Source organism: Podarcis tiliguerta (genome assembly GCF_965153285.1).
Source record: "Podarcis tiliguerta genome assembly, chromosome: 4".
Taxonomy (NCBI): Eukaryota; Metazoa; Chordata; class Lepidosauria; order Squamata; family Lacertidae; genus Podarcis; species Podarcis tiliguerta.
In genome coordinates this window covers 30,970,093-30,992,834 of record NC_139537.1, presented here as the reverse complement: position 1 = coordinate 30,992,834, position 22,742 = coordinate 30,970,093, and the positions used below count along the sequence as shown (strand labels likewise).

Sequence of the window (22,742 nt, the reverse complement as noted above, 5' to 3'; positions counted from 1 at the left end):
ACTAGAAGATATTGATAAAGCTATAGGCCATACATTACTCAATTATCATATGGTTATTCACCTAAAATATCCAGACTATGTTGTACTGAATCACCATATATAACTGAAATGTTTCGTATGGCTATGCAAGTAGATTCAGTACTGGTTTGTTTATTATTCTGCTGCATCATTATTATTTTTTGTTTAGTCGTTTAGTCGTGTCCGACTCTTCGTGACCCCATGGACCAGAGCACACCAGGCACTCCTGTCTTCCACTGCCTCCTGCCGTTTGGTCAAACTCATGTTCGTAGCTTCGAGAACACTGTCCAACCATCTCATCCTCTGTCGTCCCCTTCTCCTTGTACCCTCAATCTTTCCCAACATCATTAGAAACTCACCATCAACTCACCAATGCAAGGTACTCCCCATTATTTTTATGGTCATAATTCAAAGCCAAACCTAATGAAGTTCTATTCTAGCCTTGGGTTTTTGTGTCTGGACTATCTTACCTTATCTAAGTATACTTTCTATTTAACAGGTTAATTACCGTTTTACCCATGCCCATAGCATAACTATTTGTGCTGGTCTCTGATAGGCAAATACCCTACCAGGAGATTCTCAGGAAAATCTTTTAATAAAATATCAAAGAGACCATGAATAGAATATATCATTTTAAGGCTTCCTGTAGTTTTCAAAATACCAATTTAACGTTCTCATTAGATCTCAGAGAATCTCAAATTTTACTGAAAACAATCATAGATAGCTGCCCTTAGAATTACATGGATATATCTGAAATTGAGATTGCAAAACATGTGCAAGGACTGGAAACAAGCAATTGTGTTTTTCAGCCCTTATGTTTTCCAAGTTTATACATCAAGATTTGTCAAGGGAAGTGTAAAATATATTTGTGCAGTCTTTCCCCCCCAATTATAGGGTATTTACTGCCCATTAGTACACAATAATTGTTTTAAAAAATCCAGGTAATAACTTGCCCACTGCATATTCAATGTATTTCATTTTAAACCTTTACATTTACACTATTATTTTCCTATTCACTATTGACACTATAAAAACATTTTTGTGTGCATGTTTTCACAGAACCTGTTACCACTTCCATGGTACATTTTAAAGGCATTCTGCTTCACCTTCTGATCAATATTCATGGCCCAACCTATAATCACATGTATCCTTGTGTGTAAGTCTCTTTCAACCTAGTGAGACTTAGCGGCCTCTGGACTAGGGTTTATTGGGGGTTTATTGTGCTCCTCATGCATACAGTGTCCATACAACAATGTTGGCATCAAAAGGATGGGTGATATTCCTCCCTCAATTTAATCTCTCTCCATTTAATCTTTTCCTCAGAATATATGGTAAGATCGGGGGGGGGGGGGGCTGTTGGCAACTACCCATTTGTGATATAGGAACAACATGTTTGCCATATTAAACCCTATTTTAAAGTGGAAGCACTTTAAAATATGCAAAAGAAGAAATTGAAAGGCAGCAAATCTCCATTCATGATGTTGTTGGTACTGCATTGCCACTACATTAAGGTTACCAGACGTCCCCATTTCTCGGGGACAGAACCCGGATTTACAAATCAGTCCCCATAAAAAATCCATTGACATTGAAAGTGTCCCCGGATTCATTGCAGAAAAATCTGGTAACCTTACACTACATTGCCCCCAAACCAGCTAACGTTTGTTATGATTAAGACTCACCAACACCAGTGGAATATAGCTGCAACTAAGTTAAGCAGCATTGCTTTCATAACTAAGTTTAACTAGAAAGACTTTGAAAAACGTTCCAGATTCAATCCCTGGTGCCTTATGCAGGGCTCAGAAAGTCCCTTGTCTGACGCCCTGGAGACCACTGCTTGTCAGTGCAAATAGTTCTGAACTAGATGAACCAAGAGTCTGACACAGTACAAGGCAGCACCTTATGTCTTATGGATTGGGTCAACTGTCTAACAGAAGGAAGTCCAAAACAGTCAAGTCCAACAGAAGGAAGCAAATGCATTTTACTGATTTGAAATTGGAATACAAGATTAAAGTAGTGTGACTAACAATGCCTAGATTTTGACATGGGCTAATTTAAAACACAGTAAGCATATTGTTTCAAAAATTCTTTCTTAAAACAACAACAGCTGTGAGGATATAGGATTTTATCATTTACTAAATCTCATCCCCACCCCCTAAAAAGCAGCACGTGCAATCATGACTATAACTGTTCAATAGTTTATTACTGGACAGTGGAACAAATATTACGTGCAGGATAGCATCATGAAAAAGTATTATTCTGATATAGGCTCCTCAAGCACTTTCATATTACAAATTGCTACATTAATTTAGAAGTCTGTACAAAATAAATGTACAACCACTTGCAACTTGATAAAATACATACACAAAACCCAATTATATTTATATAGGGGGGAAATGAATTTTCCAAGCTTAAGAAGCAAATACTATACAAATTCAGAAGGAAATAATACTAATTAAATATCTGGCAATGAAAAGAAATCAGAAACAACCTGAATTACTTCAAGAGGTGCAATGTGTTAGTACACAAATACCTTTTGCTTTTTCACAAATTTTTGGTAGCTAATTCTCGCACACACAAATATATCACTTTGAAATAATCTTTAAGGTTTTATACATTCCCTGCATAGTTTATCATTCCCATATAAAAACATTTTGGGGCGTTTACAGTGCAATCTTATGTGTGTTAACTCAGAATTAAGTCTCACAGATTTCAATGAGGCTTATTCCCAAGACAGCATGCAAAGGGCTGTCTGTGTTAACCTCAATAGAACTTATTTCTGAATAAAGGTGCTTGACACTGAACTGCACATGTAAAGCAGAAACACACATGAACCAGCTCTAATCAACAAGCCAGATCTAAAAAAATAACTTATATCCTTCTGTAAGGAGTGAACAAATACACAGCTGATTAAACGTAAATTGTGCAGATGCTACTTTTCATTTTCCACAATGCTGGATAAGTAATAGTTCTGAACTGGTTGTAATAGGAATAGCAAGATTTCTAACATCTGAGATGAATGATACCTATGTCATATCACCCTTCTCCTCCCCCCCCCAATCCAACCCCTATCCAACATTATCTACAAAGCACAGGATGTCAGCATTTGGGTCCCCATCTGGAGATTTCTCTCCTAAAAGCTAAAAAAGGAAACCTCTTCCAAATTTATCAGTAAGCACATATAGCAGAGATTTGAAAGAAATGACAAAAGGACACTCTTCCCCTAGGTCATTTAAAGAGTATATTAGAGGAAGGCCATTACCTAGATGATGAAAACCAAAGCAGCCCTCTCAGCAGATCATCCTGGGAAAGATGCTAAAATCTCTTCAACAACAACTGATCATTGGTACTTCCCAAGAAACAAAAGCTTAAGCCGAAGATATTCATGTGCAACTTGGCAACATGACCACATCTCTAGGCACTAGCAACTCTCTCATGTGCCCAATGATTTTTTTTTTTTTTAAATTTGGAAAGAAAGCCAACTGTATGCTTTCAAAAATATGCTATCCCACTAATGCCCCAGCCATTATACCCTCAACTGTTCAGAAGAAATCAATTATAAAAAGCAGTAAGAGAAACATTTGTCAACATCAACAACAAAGTTTTGCACCCCTAGGAATCTCTACAGTGACAGAATTTCATAGTTTAGAACACATAGCTTTTTGGAAAAACGAAAACCCCCACAGATTACAGAACAAAAAGTTCCATTTGAAACAGAAATATCGACAGATGAAGTTCAAAATGGTATAAAGGACCGTCCAAATGGCAAATCTCCCGGGTGTTTGCAATGAATTCTATAAATCTTTTCAGGAGCTTCTTGTGCTTTGAATACTTGAAATGTTTGATCAGTATCTTGAGCTGGGAAAATAGCTCTTACTAGCCCTACTCCTGTTTGGAACCTGCTACAAAGGGACTGAAATACTGAATGCTCTCGTCTAGATTATAGTAGACCATTACTGAAAGTAAGAGCATGCTAGTGGGCAAATTAGAAAGTACCAGTTCACAGTCTCAGTACTAGTAACAAATATGACATTATTCCAGATAAGAAATCTATATCATAACATGGGGGGAGGGATTCTATTACTCATTTATCAAAACACAAAAAGCAAGCAAACTTTGCCTTTTCCTGGTATTGTCTACAGTACAGAGTCTCCTAACAGTATGACAGTTCCATTGGAGGATTCAGGCAGAGGAAACAAAACAGACATCTCCAAACCGTTGCGCAGTTTCCTATTACAATTCGTACATTTGAAGGGCTCCCAACATAACATGCAGACTGACACAAGGGCCACTTTAATCACCTGTAAACTTCCCCTGATTTCAGCTCCTTTTTTGAAATGGGGGTCTAATTCTGCACATAATGTTAAAGGTGTTCCCTGCCGCTTCCTGTGAGGTTTTTCATTTACTAGTAGGAATGGGGGTCCATTTAGAATCGGAGCCACAGCACACAAGGAGGAGAGGTTTACCCTTTCCCTGCTGCAATCGGGACAAAAATCACCCTGTAGTACAGTTTGTGACGGTGGGGAGGGGGGTGAGGAAGGAAGCCCCCATTAATGCAAACTGGAGTTTTTTTCTACCACTAGTTACTGCGTCAGAGAAGCGTCAACTTTTGTTATGGCAGGAAGAGTTAAATATCTCCTACTTGCACACTGTCATCCTGATTCAAAAAGAACTCCGCTTCCTATGCTTACATTTTAAAAATACATTTTAATAATATATTTTAGGAAGCCATCTCACATTTAACTTCATGTATAAGTCAGGCCCTGAAAACACTGGGAAAGTTATTTGTGTGGCTTCTTCTCCCTTGGGTGTATAGGACACAGTGTCAAAGATTTTCCTGTACTTCAGACTTCCAATAAGGAAAAAAAAATCTAGTTCTTTTTATACACAACATTTTTGCTTTCCTCTGCAAAGGGACACTCAGTGAACTAAAATATCTTAGAAGTTTACAGCACTATATTTAGCTTTAATGTAAATATGTCTGAATTGGAGATGATGATCATTCAGGAAGTGACAGCCAACTTTTCCATGTCAGTGGTACTATGAGAAGTTCAAATAGCTAGAGGTTCACAGCTCATCCAATTAAATTATGAATTCTAAATTGAAACATGGAACAATTGTATATAGCATGGAATGATACCAAGAATAAAGAGCATTGAGATTCCAAAGACAAAAATAAATTACAAGCCGTCAGAACTGGAAATTCTATAACTGGGCAGCTGTAATTTGATATGTTTGGAACTGGCTATGTTGTGCAGAAATTCGTAACAGCCCCACATGGCAAGTCATGAAAGAATCATAGTCTCTTCCTTTCCAATCTGATTTCTCTCGAAAATATTCTATACTCCAAGGCTTTTAGCTAAATGACAATATACCCAAAGCAGGGACATATAGGGATAACGTAGCAGCTAACTTGGTACATAGCCCTGGGTACAGTTTCTTATGTGCAGCTAGCATGCTTTCCTCTAATACTGAAAACTCCCCAGTTTGAAAACAGACTGCCACCATTTTTTGTCTTTAACATGCATATAAGAATTAACCAAGTGTACCCAATCTCTATTTGGCATTTGGAAATCACACACTCTGCAGCAAACATTGAGAATGAGCACGCACGGATAAAAATACTTCATCCAAAGTATAGGCAAACTATGTAATTCACTACTACGAGATGTAATAAAGGCTACCAACTTGGATGGTTTTGAAAGAGAATTAAACAAATTTATGGAGGATGAAGATTACACTGCACATTTCTAATAAAGTCAACTGTAGTCTTACGCCACAATGAATTTGATAGTTGTTTAGCTTCTACAAGTTTCTTAATAAAGTTTAGTTTGTACTGTATTTTTCTTATTCTGACTGTACAGTTGTCAGGACAGTCTGCTTTTCCACTATGTAGTAAAGAGAATACATATCTCTTGGAATGCCACATGAGGGAAGAGAACTCACCCAGCAGTAGTTTGACATAAGAAAATGGACCATTCTTCCTGCTTCACCCACCCACGCAGACGATTGCTCGATGTCCTGGAATCACCTGGTGCATCTGGCTTCACCACACTTTGAGCAAAATTGTGGACAACAGAAGCACACTTGCCCTGGATAGCAGTAGTATGTGACATTTGGGATATAAGTGGCATATGAATGCAAGAGCCTGCTGGATCAGGCCAATGGCCCATCTAGAGCAGCAACTGGCTTGTCAAGGCCCCGTGACCCGCAGTTCTCTAGTGGGTAATAAACACAGGGACACGAGTATTTAGGTTTATGGGTTTAAATAGGCCACAACTTTATTGGTTACAGATGTGAGCAGTTTGGCTTAGGCATTGGGTGAAGCCAGGTTATATCTTGCCCAACCGCAAGGAGTCCATCTAAGAGTAAACCACCAATAGGGGAGCCCTATGACTTATATCAAATAGGGGCACCCTGAGAGATTTCCATTTGGATCCGGTGAAGGGTGAGAGAGAATTTCCCATGGCCACGCCCCCACCAGTGCTGATTGGACAGCAGAGCAACCCCTGGGCATGGCCCTGCCCAGTGCCAGGACAGCACGAAGGGGGGGGGGCATCAATCTCCGCCCCCGCCAGATCACTGAAGGGGCCTAACCTGGCCATGCCCAAGTTCTGAAACCTGGCCACAATGCTGCCCGCTGGAAAGGGTAAGCGGACTTGTTCTCACAGTGGCCAACCAAGTAAGTCTGTGGTAAGTCTGTGGTAAGTCGGAGAGCAGCGCCTGGGTGCAGCAGCATTCCCAGCAACTGACATCTAAGATACATACTGCCTACAACATGGGCAGCCTTATCCTCATGAATAGAAATTTAATTAGTATAATAATTAAGAATTGTTCTAATCCTTTTTTGAAGATGTCCAAACTGGTGGCCATCACTACTTTTTGAGTGATGGCAACAGTTACTTGGATCACATATCACCATGGGCAACATGGTGGCATTATCTGCTTGCATAGCTGGGGGCAGGCAGCAGCTCTAGGCAACAATTTGGGCAGCTGGGTAGCAATAGCAAATTTGTTCTGCATTTCATTGAGGGGTGGCGGCAACAGCAGTACTCCAACAACAGCCAAGGCAATGGATCCAGCCCAGCCCTTTATTTAAATTTACTCTGTTTTGCTAAGACAAAAGAAATACGACTTGATTTTAACATTTTCATCTTTTAGAAAATTGCCATATTAAACTGGAATACAAATGGTCTGTCTCAATCTTGACAAAAAAACTGTGAGTGTTCCACAGACCAAACACCAGCATCGCTTTTTAATGAAAATTCAGCTTTTTCTAATTGTGATATAATGTTAAACATTCAAATGAAGATTTTGAGCATGTTGGTTTAATGTTACTAGTTTAATGACACAGTATTTTAATTCTAAAAGCCATTTGTACTAAATGGTAGCTTTGATTTCTTAAGTGCACTTATTCTATCTTTGAGAAAACTTTTGATTACAGTGGTACCTTGGTTTACAAACTTAATCCGTTCTGGAAGTCTGTTCTTAAATTGAAACCATTCTTAAACCGAGGCATGCTTTCCCTAATGAGGACTCCCGCCGCCAGTGCCCTTCCAACATTCGGATTCCGTTCTTACACCGAGGTAAAGTTCTCAAACTGGGACCCTATTTCTGGTTTGTTCTTAAACCGAGGTACCACTGTATTGAAATAAAATCTCTCCAAGGAGAACTGCTAAAGTTCCACGGAAGAGCACATCCTTGCATGCAAAAGATCTCAGGTTCAATACTTGGCATCTTCAAGTAGGGCTGGAAAATATTGGTTGGACATCATGGAAAAATGCTACCCATCAGCGTTAACAATACTGGGCTAAATGGCCTAACAGTCTAACTCAATATAAGGCAGCTTCTAATGTTCCAGTTTAAATCAACACTGAACTGTCCAAGGGATCACAATTAATAGCAGAGAAAAACAGATGAAAACAAGTTAAAAATAATTTTGGTTTACTTTCAATATAACAAGAAACTAGTTTTATCACTATTCTTATAGATAGCATTAATATTGCTAACAGCAAAAAATTTGGGAATGTGGTGAGAGCTTCTGAAATAAAAATAGCATAAGGAATTATTTTTGTGGGGTTGTTTGTTGGGGTTGTTTTTTTTTTAGTACAGTATCTTGGACCACATTAAAATGAAATAACTGCTCCTGAGTTTCATGAGGATTTTAAGGCGCAAACTCTCATCCTCAATTATCTGCCAGTTTCCTTTACTGTAATCTCATATATACCGTACTGTAAAATAGGAGGTATATTGCTGTCTTTTTATTTCTTTGTTTACCAAATACTTTGATATTTAGTAAAGTTACATACTGAAAAGGTCACTAATATTTCTAAAACAGATTGGATATTATCTGGTAAATTTCCTTGAATTAACAACAATAAATAGAAAAAAAAAGGTTCTAGTTCATTCCGGAGAAAGCCCATGCCACAAATGCAGCATAAAAATGAACACAGAAGATGGTAGTTTTTCAACATGAGAAGAACAGCAATGGATGGCAGTAATTGGTTTAATAAGTAGGATGTTGCTTTTTTGCTTTTTAGTTCCACATTTAAATGAGAGTTGCATGCAACTTGCCTTTCCCTAGAAATGTAAGGCTAGCCATCCTAAAAAAAGTGTAAATAAGAGACACTTTAAAAATCGACTTAAAACATTTTCCATTTAAGGAACAGAATGCTGCCAACCTACTATGCCACTTCAGAGAGTCAACTTAGCACCTTAATGCCTCTTTTATTTGTTGCCTATTAACCCTTCAGTAGCAGAAACTCCTTCTGACTTAGAGAATTAGTAAACAAGCAGATGCACAGAAAATGATATTTGAGCACAGAATGCACAGATTAAATTTCAGAGGGATACTAAAATCACATGATTCTTGTTAGAACTCTTGAATTCAGTTTTGTGTATAGCTTTCTAGCTGTTGAAGTTACAGTTTTGCTTCCTAACTCTGCAAAGCAGCGTCTTGGTGACTGTGCTTTGACCACTGCAAGAATTGCTATTTTGGATTTGTGATATGGGCATTTGGTATGATATTATTCTGAGAGTTTTCTATTATAAAGTACTATAAATCATCCAAGCAGGACCTAAGGCTTTCTGCAAAGACACTTCTGTGCTCAAATATCATTTTCTTTTTTTTTTTTCAGTTTAATAAAATTGCTGCAGGGATGAGACAAGATAGCAAACAGATTAAAGAATTTGTGAACTCAGAACAGGGAGATTAAATTACTGTCAAACACAAGCAACAAAGGGGAGGCCTATATGACAGTGATGGAAATCTCCCCATAAGTGCCAATTCATGTCTGGTTAACATGTGTGGTACACATGGAGAAGGAAATGCAGCTGCAACTTAATTATGCTGTGAAATATTCTATGGAATATTATGTGAACATGCTGAACAACTTCAAGTGTCAGTATAGCCAAAATGCAGAAATATATTTTGCAAAACGTCCCTTGCTAATCTTTCAACAAACACTAGATTTTCCCCCCCTGCTATGTCTGGATTTTCTTGCTGCTGTTGATACGTCATATTGAGTTAAATTTGGACATGGCTCCACAGGTTCCACATATACATTACATGCATGTGTGCTGCCTGGCACATAGCAACAATCATGAGCACAATTTTAAGGCTAGAAATGAGATAAAAAAATTAAGCAGCAACCCAGCCCAGACAGGCAGAAATGGCAAGAAGAAATCTAGAAAAAATTCCTGTTGAAGAAAAGTTTTTAAAAACTAAGAAAGCTATGACCAACATCACTTTTGCATGCAGAGTATTCTTAATTGGCCTCTCATTTAAGGCTATTTGAATTAGTATTGCAATACTAAAATGTGGAACATAAATCCTGTTTATTTGCAGTCTAATGATCTTGGGGTTAGCACTAAGTTTAGATGGTCACATACTGAGCTCAAAATATGAGGCTCAAGACAGGACAAAGACCATTACCAAAATGGTCACATTACAGAAAGGTGATCAGGAACAGGAGATTTGAAAGGGGCACCTTGTTAGGTTTTCCATTACATTTGGAGATGCAGACTTTTGCCTCTCTAGGAACATTCTGTATCCTATTAGGCAGCCCCACCTTAGGATTGTTCTGTAGATCCTCAACTTCCAGTTTAGTGACAATACGCACTACCCTGGGCAATGAATATTTCTTTGAGTTATTTGCATTACAGTCAATAGAGAACTAAAGTCCACATGTAAGAATAAGACAACTGACTTGGATTCTATATCAGAAACAAACACTTGCACACTGTGGAACGTGTTTTTAAAATAATGGCACATATCTATGCATACCGAGCTGTTTGGCATTTTATAACCCAAAGGGGAAAACACAGTCATTTTAAAGTATGCAAAACTGCTTTAGTGATTATCCCAGAAACATGCATTCTATTTCAGTGGCCAATGCCTATTGAAATGTATCACCTTTCTGACTTTAAAACACATTTTGAGTCAAACCTAAAAAAAAGTTTGCCAGACAAAGAATATTGCTGTTATTTGTGAATGCTATTTTCTATCTTGTAGTAAAGAGACTGTCTGACACAAAATGTTCCAAAAATGCATAACAAGCTCTGATCCCAATTGCTGTGAAGTCCCAAATTAACTCAATGGAAGGCAATTATATGCACCCAGGTACATGAGATCAGAATCAGATCCCAACCGTGGTGTTGTGTGAAATCCTATTTTTACTGCGTTAAAGTTATCATTTACCTTGTGAGATTTCACACGATGAACAACCATTGCTTCCTTTATCTCCAGAAAACTCATGGCAGGTAACATTTCTCCACAGTTTAGAAACATAAGGCATGTTGTGGGCTGGGTATTTTTTAAATCATTATTTAAATAGGGCATTTGGTTTCAATATAAGACCTAAATGCATCCCAACACAAATGAAGGGGAAGTGGAAAGAACAGAGAAAAACCATAAAATAACTCACTGGCTTCAGGATGTTTTGTCGTGGCATTTAGAGGACCCAGCTAGTTCACCTTCCAAAAAACATTTCAATATACTTATAAAGAGGAAGGCAGAGAATGAGGAACTTGATCAAGCAGAGGTTATATACTTCTTTTCCTTTCTTTTGATAGCATTGCTTCTTCACACCAGCAGCTTAAATAGTGACACGATATCACTGCCACTTCAGACGTAAAGCTGGCTGAAGAAATTTTGTTAAAACTCGGTATGATTTACAAGTTAAACCTAAGCAATCAGACGCAAGGCACCATTGGCTTCAATAGAGCTAACTCTTAGGATCAGTGCTATGCATCGTTACCTAATAAATTGGGTATTGTGATATGTACTGCTGCTCATGTGTGTGATTACTGGACTAGCAAAGCTCTCTACATGGTTCCCCTTCAGGTATGGCTACAGACTTTCTGGGGAACATAGCTACAGGGCTGTAACAATTAACTCTTGCACTTCAAAATGTACTATGCTACTACTGCAGTGATGGTCAAACTTGGCCCTCCAGCTGTTTTGGGACTACAATTCCCATCATCCCTGACCACTGGTTCTGTTAGCTAGGGATGATGGGAGCTGTAGTCCCAAAACAGCTGGAGGCCATCACTGCACTACTGTGTACATATGTGACCGTATTTCTCTCTGTCCCCCCCCCTGTCTGTCTGTCTGTCTGCCTGCCTGCCTCTCTCTCTCTCTCTCTCTCTCTCTCACACACACACACACACACATATATAACTGAATATCAGAATCTCAAGGGATTTTTCAAGTTATCATCCACATACTTCTTTGGAACCTGGCACTATTCTAGCCTTCATGTACAGACAGGGAGACAAGAGATCCTCTATGCTAACACTCTTATCCTAAGAATAACCAACACATACAATCAGACTCTAGAGTTATTGTTTCTTTCAGTCACCCACAACTGTAGATTTTTACACAGAATCTAAGATACACATTTAAATACATGTTGTTCATGTTGCAAAGCGTACTCATATGGGAACTATTGAGTAGGAACTTAAAAAACACACAAACCTGTACCAACCTAAGATTTACCATGTGAATGGGAAACAAAATAGGTCCCAACACATGTGTTGCAGAGATCTGCTCACTCTGTATCTTCAAACGCATTGTGATATTAGCCATCCTGATTATTGTCTCTATAGGATTCTTTCTATATTCAGCAGCTCAAGTTCCCAGCTGACAGAAGGGTATTCTGAGGACAAACTGGCAGCTCCGGAGCTGTATTTCCTGCCCTTTGCTGAATTTCAAGTAGATTCTAGAATTCTTTTTTCCAGGGTTTGTGGTTTAATTTCCTTTGTTGTCGTTTTAATGTTCAAAGCAGAGAAGAGAAACAACAACCAAACTTTCTATTAACATACACCAAGAGCATGAAAAGCAAATGTTGACCTTTAATACTCTTCATGTATACATTTTCCAGAACAGCAAAAAAATAGTCCCAGGAAAACTATACAAGGCGGCCACACCAGTATCATTTCCCATAAATTGCTTAGAATATCACTGCACATCTTGCCCCAAAACTTTCCTTCTATGAGGGCTAGAAACTTATTCTTTTTGAAATGAAATTTCAGAATCTGGGGGCCCTGCCCAGGGCACCACTGGAAACCTTCGTGGGTGTCATTGTGCCAGGTTGTTGACCCCTGCTGTAAAAGGTCTGACATGCTACCTGTACTATTGATTTTACTATGAATAGCATAGTCTTATGGGCCACCATACAAAATGGTGACATTATAAAGTATAGCTTCTGATTATTTTCCTCTACGATTTTTGCATTTGGCACCTTATTCCCGTTCATGAAGTCTGAAGCATCTTCACGTGAACCACTACTTGGTACAAAATTTTGAAATGCACATAACCAGTACCCCTTGTACTACAGGCTAGAGAAGTATGATGCAGCAAAAACATACAGGTCCTTTCAAACCAGCAGAGTATGCTAACCAAGGAGACTATTTAGAATGCTCTTGGAACTATACGAGCAAGTCTTACTGTCTGTAGTGTATTAGCAGCTCAAATTATAACACATAAAATGGAGGATTGTCTTTCAAGATGTGGTTCGCCCATAGCCAACCTTTCCTGTTCAAGTTGTACAGTACTAGTAGCTGCCTCAGTACTTTCAATTGGGATGTTCTCATGCCCTGCATGTGCCTGTATTTTCTGTCTCTTTTGAGGCAGACACATAGGGTGGTAATTGTCCAATGTCTGATGAAGTAGTGTCTTCAGAATGTGCCTCAGGCCCACTGTCTTCTTTTAAACTACTTTTAAAGTAGTTACAGATATCTGTAGCTAAAGAGACAGAAACAGGTCTACATATTTGCTTTCTCTGTGTAGCAACCGTATATAGAAAATCCTTCACGTCTTTCTTTTAGCCTTAAATCAATCAAAACATTAGCATTAAGTTTCAGTTTCCCAAGAAAATGATTTTTGCTACCCATTTCCTGCGAAGCCTGCCAGCATTTCTGTTTTCTATTCTTCTGGGTTACCTTTGGCTTCTATTCTTGGTCCCCCTCAAAAAGCTGGACCAGTACCCAAAGCTCCTCATCTGATGACTGAAGAAGCATCACACACAGCTCATTTCTTTATATTATTATTGTATTTCTAGGGCTTTCAAATCTTGTAACATTTGAAGAATAATTAGATCAGCATCTAAGGACTCATATAAAAAGGTAAAGGACCCCTGACAGTTAAATACAACGACTCTGGGGTTGTGGTACTCATCACGCTTTACTGGCCGAGGGAGCCATTTGTCCACAGACAGTTTTTCCAGGTTATGTGGCCAGCATGACTAAGCTGCTTCTGGTGAACCAGAGCAGCGCACGGAAATGCCATTTACCATCCCACCAGAGCGGTACCTATTTATCTACTTGCACTTTGACGTGCTTTCGAACTGCTAGGTTGGCAGGAGCTGGGACCGAGCAACAGGAGCTCACCCTGTCGCGGGGATTCAAACTGCCGACCTTCCGATCGGCAAGCCCTAGGCTCAGTGGCTTAGACCACAGCATCACTCATGCCCCCAATGATGCATCTACACAGCTGCAAATAAAACATTTTAAATGTGCTGTAAAGTGCAATGTATAAATGTGACATTAGATGGCGACAGTGAGCTATGCAAAATTCAATGTATTTATCAAACTGTTTTTTAAAAAGCATTTTCACAGTGTTTTTTATATGTGTGTCGATTCCACCTGAGGAAGGCTCTTCTCTAGAAAAGTGCAGTGAGTGTGAATCTGGCATAGAATTGATTTTGAGATCACTCCAAATCTCTTGTTGACTAGCTTGGTATGTGTAGGCGCCCCTCTTGCCCTGTGAACGCCCATAAGTATACTTCCACAGAATGTCAGAAGCTGGTGAAATAGACAGGGAAGTAGGACTGTCACAAAATTTTAGTTGCCTAGCTGTATCAGATTTAATTAATTAATTGGTTGCGTCTGAAAGTTTCAGAGCAGGGTCCATTATAGAAAAGGCACTTCTTCTGTGTGTATGTGAGAGGAATAAATCTCTCTTCCAAAATCAGACCTGCCAATTGTTGTTTTTCTGAGTTCTTACATTATCTTTCTAATTTATTTGGGCCACAATTTTTAACCAACAGGCTTTTTGATTGATGAATCTAACCAAGTACGTATGTTTCAACACAACAGGTAAAAGAGGTCTTCATTAACGGAACTACATCAGGACAAAATAAACTATCAGCATTAGGGCCAAACTACACTTGACACTAAATGCATCATTAGGAATTATCTGCATTGAGGTTTTTGTTTAATTTATAGTATGGGTAGGAGGGAATTTTAATTTTAACTGCAATACATGGGGAGGTTTTAACCTTCCCGCCCTGTGTGCGATCCCAATGAAAATAATTCCCCTCCACACTGCAATAAGTGATAGGGGGGAAACCTGGCAAGGAAGTGGTGAGGAAGGAGCAGACCTATTGATACAGTAAAAAAAGAATAAAAGATGGCATCATCAGAAGAACACGCCTGCACTAGATTAACAATTATCCCTGGGACTGCAACCCTAGACGCATTTACAATGGAGTAATCCTCTTTGAATACTATGGGACATACTTCCAATAAACATTATGTTTTAAATTTATTTAATGTGCAACTACTGCCTTTTAAGACAAGCCCTCACATGCATAGATTTGTGCTGAAAGACTATATGCTCAGAGGCTGCAATACGGTCATTAAATGACATAACCATTATTCCATGCAGATTTGCAGAGTAAAAGCCTCCATTCTGAGGAGCCCCTAGTTAAATTTAGGGCATTATTCCTGTTTCAACAGAATAATGAGTGTGTTTTTACCTGATTAGTTCCACCTTAACCTCATGCTGCAGTTGTGTGTGTGTGTGTCTGTGTGTGTGTGTGTGTGATCACATTTACATCCTTCTTCTCCCCCTCCCCTCCTTTTCTATTTTGCATCTTCCTGTTCTCTTGAATTTCTTTTAGAGCTGTCTCTCAGCAAGTATTTCAGGGGGGAAACGCTAAATAAAGATCACAGCCTGTTCTATTATGTCCTCTTCTTTTCCTTTTCCTTTCTTGCATTTGTGCAATGTTGTGGCACCTATTAACTACCAATGTTTTCAGAATGACATTATACAAGGTGCAGGCTGTACCACTGTGCCCTAAAAATATCAACAGCTGCATTAGTCTCACAATAATTAATGGCAGGCATTATGCAAATGACAACTTTTTCACTGCAAAATAATGACATTTCTTCATTTTGAGCAGAGTTATGCAAAACAATGAACTGGGGATGATAAATCACACAGGAGAATTAAGAAAGCCATAGCATTCCTGCCCAGGCAGGCAGGCAAAAGACAAACAAGTTAGAACACATTGTTTATTCTTGAATCTCCATTAGAAAATAAATAAAAATAAAATAGATAGCCGAGCATTAGAACCTATATGTTGTTTATTCCTCCAGTCTTTCAGAAAGAATTCATAAGGGCATGCTAAATTCTAGCTTATTGCCAGTTACAAGCAAATTTTTCTTTATTAACCTTAATAAGTCATTCACTCAGAGACTAAAGTCATCAGGCAAATAAAAAGGATCACATGTCATTTTCCTACATATTAACTAATTTTTTATGCAAGAATCACAATGTATAGCAATTACTGCCGCTCAAAATAATGAAGTCATTTTCAATCTATTTTATTGGTTTGTGCTTGGCCATTTTTGTAGCTTTTTATTGTCTTACTCAACAACAGCTTTCAGTTCCAGAGAAAAGAAGCAAACTAGCTAAGAGCTACTACTATTGCAATTTTTTCCTCCACAGGATGATAGCACAGAAGAAGAAAAATATTAATGCAGTACTTCCTGAGCAAAAATACAATGCAATCCTACGTATGATTCATCAGATGGAAGTTCCACTGAGATTGATAGGATGTCCTCCAATCTATGCATCCCTGGTAATACCATAACTGTCCTATCACATTTCCCTTAGTAACATCTGCAGAGAAACCATGACTGCCAGGGTAGCAGACAGCTCCCTAAGATATAGAAGTCTCCTGGGTCAATCGAAAGGCCAGATCAGGGATTAGAGATTCAACCTGTGCTGGATGAGGTTACACTGAACCTGCTGAAAACTCAAGTTTGCAGCTTAGGTGCACTCCTGGATTTAACCCTGAGGATAGATGCCTAGGTTTCAGCAGTGGCCAGGAGTGTGTTTGTACATCTACAATTAGTGTGCCAGCTTCACCCTGGAGATGTCTCATCTGACCATGGTGATACATGCTTACTTACATCCTCTTTGGATTACTATTAACATTATCTATGTGGGGTTTCCTTTCAAAGGTGTTCAGAAACTTCAATGGGTCCAAGATGCTGCGGCCGGGTTGCTGACTTGAGCCGGTTACAGGGAAAACAGAAACTCAAAAGTGCTGATTATGACTTACAAAGCCTTATGTGGCTTGTGTCCAGGATATCTGAAGGAGCCTCTATCTCCCTATATGTGCCTCTCCTTCTGTTTGCCTTCCATGCATGCAAGGTCACCAACTAGATAGCACCCCTTGCCTTTGCAAGTATGTTAAGAGAAATCGCTCTTCCTTCTCTTTCCGTATCAACCACTTCATTGTTATTTTAAGATACACTACCCCTTATACTTTGGGGGTGTGGAGAACTGTTCTAGCATCTCATCGTGAAGTTAATAACATTTTGCAGCTCCCCTTAAATACAATGCAGCCTATGCTGGATCAATAAGAATGATGCCTATTTCCCTAATGGCAGCCGATTGCCATTTGCTATTCAAATCAGACTAGATAAATTACAGTACATGTCAAGGAACAGGCCAGTGAATTAAGACAGGCCTCCTGAGGACCAGCGATATTATTAATCTTTTAAGACACTATCATATTTCTTCTTGACAGTGTGCGTAGAGGCACAGACATGCTGCACCCAGATTGAAATATCAGCTGCTGCAAAAATCAATAGCCTTCGAAACAATAATTCTCAGCCTGCAAAGTCCTCAGTAAGCAATGCCCATTCTCTGTTCTACATCCATTTCTCAAATTAACATTTTTATCAGGGAAAAACCCAAAGATGTGAGCCCAAATGTCAGCCCTTGAGAAGTTGCTATCCCCTGCTAATGATGGACTGCTGCTAATTTTGGACAATGAAGCTGTTCCTAGGAGCATTATATGATGCTCAGTGTCCATCTAATACATCTCAACAGTCCCCAGTGCTACATCTTCTTCTTCTTCTTCTAGTTGTTGTTGTTGTTGTTGTTGCAGGCATTACACAGAGAAATACACACCCAGAACTCCTGCTGTCATAGGAAAGATACCTGCATGAACCTTAGATGTGGGAGAGAGACTGTGAGAGACCAGAAAACCAACAGATTAAAGGTATTAATTCATGTTGGCAATAGTGAAGAATACTGCAAAATTATGGTGCACATGTGCAAACACCCAGTAAAAGTGGGCAATATTATTTTTAAAAGCTTCCAAAATCTGTAACAACAGAGTCTTGTGGTATCTGAAAAGATAATAAATTATGGTGACATAATCTTTCATAGATAACAGCCCATTTCGTCAGATGTCCTTTTGGCCTCAGTGCTCATAAAAACTATTTTGCCTATGCTCCTGTGTACATACACTTGCTATGCAGCCTTCCTTTTGCCACCCCTTTTTTCTGCTGTGTACAACCAGTTAAAGACAGAATCAAAACGCTAGTCTATTTAGCAGTTGGGTAGACTTCTGGGCAGAGGGCTTCATAGTTCCACTAGAAAGCTATTTTTCTGTAACGCTACCGAATCACAATCTTAAACTTTCCTACTCTAAGAATTTCCCTCCACGTAAAGTAGAAAAAAGTTGAATACTGTCAGGAGAAAGGGAAGGGACCTGCAGATTGCATTTTTCTACATTGACTGAATCCTGGGGAAAGTCGTTAATGTCTCCTGTGTTTCAGTGGTAATTTTAATCTGATTGCTTTGCATCACAATTGACAACTTGGGAATCAGAACTCCCATTGGTCTCTGTTGCTAATGCATTTAGCATGGAGGGCTAGGATTGAGAAGTCCTTAGTGAATTAACACCCCTCTTCTAACCGAGATGCCCTCTTAAGTTCAGTTATTCAGCAGTAATAGTAAGTGGAAGTAGGATGCAATGCTGCTGTGTATATAAAGTCAGGTTTATGGCTTTTTATTTAAGTTAATTAGGTACATTTACACACTATCTCTCCCCCGCCACCCCAGCTCATAGTATCTTCAAGAACTTCTAAAGTTGACAACATCTTGTGATGTTGACTTGCCCAAGCTTTATACCTGCATGCAGGGGCACTAACAGGATTTCCTAGGCCCAGTACACTGTATGTGGATTGGACATACGCATAACATTTGCATGTGCTTTGTGTCATATGCAAATTTGTGTCTTCTTGCGCAACTAGAGTGAAAAGTGCAAAAAGAAATCAGTGACCAGATGTAATAAGAATGCTTGAGGGATAGAATGTTAACAGGTGAAGCTTTCCCCGTTGTTGTTGTTGTTGTTGTTGTTGTTAATACTCCCCATCTGGCTGGGTTTCCCCAGCCACTCTTTCCATACTAGAAAGGGCTTAACCTGTTGAAATTGTGCCTGCAACACTGATGCTAAATGCAAAAGAACCCCAATGGCAGCACTAAACCAGCTGTTTTTGGTCAAATTTGAGGCATTTTATTTCCTACTTCAAAGTAGAACATCTGAACCATAGCCTGTTCTATGCCAATGAGAAGGGCAGCTGATGCTTCACTTTCTGTTTTTGCCTTCCTGGTGGAAATAAATAGACATTTTACATCTCTTTACTTTGATTTTTCCATCATGAGGGACATACAGCAAGAGTTTAAATGGATACCTATATGAAGTGATGAGTCTCCATATGAATGTTTGGAGCAGTCCATTGCCTTATGCTTAAAACATATGTCATGCACTGGTTCCTCACTTTTAAATATAATTGCAAAAGCTGCTTTATTTGTTACCTGTACTTGTATAAGGGAGTGCATCCGTGTCTTGGTGTCATCAACACCAATAGCAAAAATAACTAGTACAGAAACAAGATTTTGTTAATTAAAACACTGTGGCTAGTGGTTGTTTGTTCATTTTCTTCATTCCAGTCAAACAGGTCCTTGGACTTCATAGCCCTAGAACTCCAGACAAGGGCGATGCTGATTATATTACAAAATTACATTGCAGGCTAGCAGATCAGACAAAGTAGATTTCACTCAGTAATTAAACTGCAGTATCTTTCTGTTGAAGTCCGGGGCAGGATTAATCAAAAGGTAGCTCTTTATCATTGCGATTAGTGCTGGGATTTGAAGAACCAGTCCACAGATTTTTGATTTGATAGCTAGTCTTGAGCAAAGAGCTGATGGGCGGTTTTTGCACATCTGTCTAACTTGCAAAAAATAGCATCAGATCAACATGCATTTGCAAAGTTCTACCCAGCTCATTATTTATTTATTAATGATAGGTGGCAGTGTCTTTCACACGGTTTACTAGATAAAAAAACACAAATGTGATCTTTTGAAGGTCTGCTAATGCAAAAATAGAGAGCCAACATTATCCTGTGTTATCAAAATCTTACTTGTGAATATGGGCGTTGTAAACGTGTAGTTTTCTCAGATACTTCCATATTAAGTCAGTTAAGGGCCAAATCAGTGGATTCAACATGCTGTCCAGTTTAGGATTTACTTAAATAGTCAGTGCTATTTTTCTAGAAAAAGAGGTACTGGAACTCACCACAAACTCCTTCCTCCCTTGTTCTCTTACAATGGCAATGGAACTCACCTGAAAGGTGCCGGAACTGAGTTCCTACGAATTCTGGCTGGGGGGGGGGGGGAATGCCTGCTTCTAGAGATTTTTATGATTAGGTTAGTTCTGGATTTCTAAGAATTAGTAATTTGTGGTATTGCAGCAAAGTTGGGAATGTGTGGTGCTCCAGGTGTTGTTAGACTACAACCTCATCCCTGACCATTAGCCGTGCTGGGGCAAAGGAAGGGGCAAGCATCGGAACAGTGGTAAGATGGCTCATTTATTGCCTTTCCAGATGATTATTTCACTGAGTAGGTAAAACACAATTATAGTTGTGTTCACTGAGTAGGTAAAACACAATTATAGTTGTGTACAGAAATTATCCAAATGTATTGTGTGGATGTGAAACATCTGGTGGGGGTAGATCCACATGTATTTACCACAGAAATCAAGTCCATTTTGGGGGAGAAGAAGAGAATAGTACCGTATTTTGCAAGCACTCAAAGAGCTGCTTGCATTTGTACAGTTAGTTTTCCACCTTCTCTTCTAGTTTGGTATTAGAGAGTGCAACTGACAAAGAAGAATCAAATTCTTGCTCCTGGAGGCTATAGTTCCCCAACAGACAACTTTAGCTTCCTCCAATAATCTCCCCTGAAGTAGAAGTTGTACTTCACAGGACAATAGCTTGTATAAGGCACAATTTTGAGTCGGGGGCTGAGTGTTTCTTCTCAGATAGGAAAGAGAAGCTGCTCTGGTTCAAAGCTTTCACTGCACTGTGCAACTGATGATACACTGCCTATGAAAAAATAGCTCTGAAAGATGATTATATGAGCTCATAGAATAGAGCCACGTACTGAATTTAATACAATTATCACTGGACAAGTGCAAAGCATACAGTTGTAGAGATTATGGGCTAAAGCAAATCCTTCTTTAAGATGGAGAGGAAGGGAGCTCTGGAGGGTCAGTATAGCTAGTGTAGGCAGAATGCAGCTTCTTTCAGAGAATTGAGGGCTGTTTGAAAGAAGGGTCGCTCTTAGTGATGTATGGATTTATTCCATATTGAAATCTGGTAGATACAATTTTGAACTGTTTCAAAAACCTGTAAACTTTTTAAACCAGCGGCAACAACCAAGACAAAATGAATGCATATGGGAATACAGTATCTCTCACATCACTTTCAACTTTCTTCTAAGTCTCCAGTTTAAGTCACTTTCACATGTCAAGCAATACAGCTGAAATGCTACCTCCCTTAACACTCCCTTAACTACATTTTTGTTTTTTTACAACATTATTGAGAACAGATGATCACAGCCAATGGGCATCGTGCCTGGAAGGTCAACTGAGGGCGTGGGGAGTCTTCAGAGCTGCCCCCAAATCCTTCACCATAGAGATTTGGTGCAGATCTAGGAGAAGGCAGTTCCACGGCAGTGGACCCACCGTGGAGAAGTATCTCTCCCTTGTGGCCACCGACCTTACCAACCTAGCAGATGAGCAACTAGGACAGCCCACATGAAGAGTACATACATGTTATGAATGTTTGTGTTTTTATATTGTAAATTGCTCTGTGATCCTCAGATGAAGACAACAAACAAATTATATTCTTTTACACTGCAAACCCATAGAGATGGATGTTCTCTAGCTTTTCATAGTCCCTGTGACCAAATATTTTGCTTTTAGATATCTGGGTATATTTCTGATTCTATCTCAATTGGCAACACACATTATCTAGAAAGCAATTATCTCTACTTTTAAAATTTCTTCCATTTGATAAAAGAAATAGCACGTCGTTTCTCCTATGCAGCGATGAATGGTTCTGTGTGTATACAGCTAAGGAATTATTTTCCGAGCTGTAAAACTTTCCACATTCAGAGTTGCTTACAAGGCTTTCTGACAGATTGTGGAGTTCACATCTTGGTAATGTTTGCCTTTTTGCCTACCAACTTTAGAGATTATCACAAAACCTGCAGGCTAGTCAACACTGTAACACGTTAATGCATTTTTATAAAAGAGCAATATCTTCAAAAATAAATACAAATGTTAGTGACAGTCATTCATTCATTCATTCACTCACTCACTAGAGCTGCATAATATTACTGGAACTTTTTTTTTAAAAAAAAGATCAGCACAATGTGTCTCAATGTGCTGAGTTTTTAGTAACAGTTGATATGGAAAATTTTGAAGATGAAAATAAAATGATGGACCTCAAGAGATCGGGATAAGGACATGGGTAGACATGCCATACTGAGCTTGTCCTTAGATTGCCTCTTCAGATCACCGTGTTTTGAAAACATTCTGGAGCTAGTTTAGAGAGGTTCTGATTGCACAGTGATAAAACAGAGATCAGTTCAAGGGCTTTACTGATGGGTTCATTCTAACTACAGACGGCACCATTAACAACACCATACCATACACAATTCAAATGGCTGACACATAACCACATAAAATGCAACAAATGTTTAAATATAAGCAGTACAGACAGGGCTGGATTTAGGTTTGATTAGGCCCTAAGCTACTGAAGGTACTGGGGCCCTTTATATGTCCAGCTGTCCT

At 39.0% G+C, this 22,742-nt stretch overlaps 1 protein-coding gene across 45 annotated transcripts in view; it reads right to left on the bottom strand.

The window, feature by feature from the left end:
* Positions 1–22,742, bottom strand: part of ZBTB20 (zinc finger and BTB domain containing 20) — a 500,505-nt gene that overhangs the window by 268,608 nt on the left and 209,155 nt on the right. The window contains exon 1 of one of the 45 annotated variants that reach the window (XM_083437093.1): positions 3,278–3,364. The exons of the other annotated variants lie outside the window; for them this stretch is intronic. The gene's annotated coding sequence lies outside the window, so the exon portion shown is untranslated. Of the gene's footprint in view, positions 1–3,277; positions 3,365–22,742 lie in introns of those variants that run through there. 45 annotated transcript variants of the gene reach the window in all.